A 3901-nucleotide genomic window follows, 5' to 3' on the forward strand; every position below is an offset into this window, starting at 1 on the left:
AAAAAGGGGTTTATAACTACCGGTTTGTAGGTAGAAAAACCGCAAAGATAGGACTTACGACTGCTGGTTTGTAGGCAGAAGGCCAAACTTTGGTGGGGATAACCACAAAATTAGGGTTTACATCTACCGAATACGGGGTAGAAGACCAACAACTCCGCGTGGGGATATAACAAATCGCAAATCCGCACGGGAAACCAAAATATGGCTTATAACAAACCGCAAACTGCTGGAGAGCAGGAAAATAGGATTTACAACTACCGGTATGAGGTTGAAAACCAAAACTCTGGTTGGGGAATAAAAGGTGTATAACCACAAATTCTGTGAAGAAAGCCAGGAAAAATAGGACTTATAACTACCGGTGTGAGGGTAGAGGCCCAAAAACTACTCCACTGGGGAACAACCCACTGGGAAGCACAAGACTTTTGACAAATAGCCAATTCGGGAATAATCCAAAAAGACGGACTGAATCAAGACATGTCCTAATGAGGATGTAACTCAAATAGGAAAATCCATCCCAATATATGTGTTGGGAGGAAACGGAAGAAACCGTCATCCACGAGGATATATCTCAGTGGGGAATTGCAGAAGGAAAGACAAACATTTTTTGCTTATGGGGCTGACTCTATATGGAGAGATTTTGACACCCGACATCTGCTAGGGGAGATCTATAGAGAAGATCTATATCACCCGTTGCAGGAGACACGACAAACAAAAGATATATGGCGAAAAATGCAACATGAATATCTGAATGTTTATGAGTATGCATGAATATGCGTGATTTATGTTTGATGAATGCTGACAAAACAGACAGTTCTAACACAAACAGGTCCAGGAACTAAACGCCCGGTATTATACTTCCAGGGGAAAACCAACTGGAAAGTCAATCTGCGGAGATCTACATGCTGTAAAGCAAAGATCTGCGGGTATTGCTGGAGAAGCAGAGGATCAGAGATATCAGGAAACAACCCAATCCAGGTACAGAAAGTCACAACGGGCAAAGCAGCCACCAAGACAAATCTGTAGGGGAACAAGAGAAGTCCCAAAGTATCTGCCGGGGATCCCAGTGTTAACTGAGAAACAAAGGAGTGCGTTGTACAAACACAAACTGCTGTAGAAGCAAACTCCACATAACTCCGCTGGGGAACAACCCACTGAGGGAGAATATACCACACAAGTAGATTCTGCAACAAACCACTCTACTTGGGGAGAATACACATAGCAAACTGATCACAACAAGTAGATTCTGCAATATAAGCCACTCTACTGGGGATCACAAACAGTCAGGAAATCAATCCTTTCTCTGGATGCTAGAGCCATCATCCGACCATACTGGGGATTGAAGGAGTATTCAACAGGAAAAACTGCCACAACAAACGCTCTGCAGACTACGCTGAGGAAAAGATGGATGCAATATACTAGGATGTCAACCCAAATCAACCACTGAGTAGGAAAATAATTCCTGTTCTGCTGAAGAGAAAAACTCTGATGGAGAGATAGCAACAATTCCGCAGACGACTTCGCCGGGGAAAAGGTAAAGTACCGGGTATCAAACCGTTGACTTACCGAGTCTTTCAAAAAGAAAGCGATCGTGCTGAGGAAACAGACAACTCCGCTGGCAACTGCACTGGGAAGAGTGACAACAACTCTGCTCGCGACTCCGATGGGGATATCAATAACAGCTCTACTCGTGACTGTGCTGAGGAGACAAATAAAGTCTGGGGCAGGCGACCCACTGGAGAAAGTGACGGGGCACCAAGATGACAAACCAATCAACCGCCGAAACTCACAAGGAAACACCCATGCTGGGGAAAACTGCTGCTGGAGAAAACGAAGTCTTCAACAACACTCTGCTTGGGGAACAACCCCAACAACAACTCTGTTTGAGGAACAACCCCACCAAAGATTTGAAGAAAGAAGATACAACCAAACCAGGAGTATGAACAAATGTCTTACCTGTTGGAAATCATGCCACCCTTGGGAGAGCACTGAGATATTCTTGAGTATCCTTTCAATATTGTGAACGTTCACTTTATTTGAAAAATGATTTTGAAAAGATTTGTTTTGTTTAAAAACAATGACATTTTATCAATTTAAAACATGCAAAACATTTGTTGAATTTGAAACAAATAAGAGTGCAAATAATTGGATAAAAAGCTCAAATTGATTTGATGGAATGGTAGCCTGCAAATGGCAAGACTCCATAGATCTGTACAAATTTGAAATCAGTGATATATATTGGAAGAGGGCTACATTGAACATAATGATCCTTTCTCTACCAATTTGAATCTCGATGTATCCGAAGCTTCGGTTGACGACGAATCGAGAATCTTCTGACGAAATGACGACTGGTGAACAGAAAGTCTTGTCAGGATGCAGTTACTTGCCAAATCCCTAATTTTTGCCTAGATTGCCCCAGGGTGAGGTACTCAATCTAGCGGGATGCAAATATACTTTTTTTTCAAGTCTCTAATTTTTGCCTGAATTACCCTTGCGGGTTCTCCACCGAGACGCTCATTTTTGCTTAAGTCCCCCTTTCGGGTTTTCAACTTAGCGAGCTATTCTATTTTTTTTCAATTGCATATACTTTTTTTTTAGGCAAAGTATCTCTTGACTGCATCTGAATTCACGGGACGAGTGAAATCCTCCTCATCCATTGTTGTAAGCATCAAAGCTCCGCCTGAAAAGGCTCTCTTAACAACATATGGACCCTCGTAGTTTGGAGTCCACTTTCCCCTAGAATCGGGCGCGAAAGACAAAACTTTCTTGAGCACAAGGTCACCTTCTCGGAACACACGAGGCTTGACCTTCTTATCGAATGCTTTCTTCATTCTCTGCTGATATAACTGACCATGGCACATGGCAGTTAAACGCTTCTCTTCGATCAAATTCAATTGGTCGTAACGACTCTGAATCCATTCAGCATCAGTCAACTAGGGACTTGAGGGTATGCTTTTTCTTTTTTCTTTTGAAAAGATTTTGAAATTTTTTTCCTGATTTTTGATTTTTTCATCTTTTTCACCCTCTTTCTTTTTTTTTTTTTTTGATTGCATTTGCAATGCCCCAGTTTGACTGTTTTGCTGATTCTCATGATACAACTGAATGAGCTTCTTTGGTGCTCAAGAAGGCGGGTAATCTCGTCAGGAATCCCCTTCAACATCATCTTCCTCTGCCTCAGATACAAGGAATTCAAAATTGGGAGATGGCGTTGGATCATTATGTTCAATGGGTTTAGAAATCTCTGCATAATGATTCTGGACAATGAAAAGCTTTTGAATTTTAAACAAGCAAATCATTTATGCAGATGAAAAAGCTGTTTTCTTGTTTTTCAGGTTTTTTGTGATCACTGATTCCATGCGAAAAAGCAAAAAGTGAAAACAAATGGAAAAACAAATGTTTAACAATGCATTAATTGAATGAAAACATCATTGTATATATGCTTTGCCAACAATGTCATCACTTCTCCTTTTGGCGTGGGAGAAGGGTTTTAAATAAAGTGAACAATTACTCTGATCTATGGATGACTGTAGGAACATCTACAGCGACCCAATTCTGGCAGACACCACCAGGAATAACAAAATTGTTCACGTCCTCTGTATCTTCTTCCAAGATAGCAGCAACTTCCTCTTCTTCAGGTCGATCGTCATGGATGAATCCTCCACTCGTGAACAAACCTTGCTCGTTAAATGCCCCAGAACAGTAGCCAATGCCAGCCCGGGATCTGTTAACCAGGAATAAATCCATCAACAGCACTTAGTCCGGCAAATATCTCTCTGAGTTCACAATTCTCTTACTCAGGATGATCCATCAATCCCGAATAATCGGCTCTGGTGTAGTACCGGCGAAGTGCGTCTTCAAAATAAATGAAGATCACAGGGTCAGACCACAGGACGGGAGACCGGAA

The sequence above is a fragment of the Lathyrus oleraceus genome, chromosome 1, assembly GCF_024323335.1.
Source record: "Lathyrus oleraceus cultivar Zhongwan6 chromosome 1, CAAS_Psat_ZW6_1.0, whole genome shotgun sequence".
Lineage (NCBI taxonomy): Eukaryota > Viridiplantae > Streptophyta > Magnoliopsida > Fabales > Fabaceae > Lathyrus > Lathyrus oleraceus.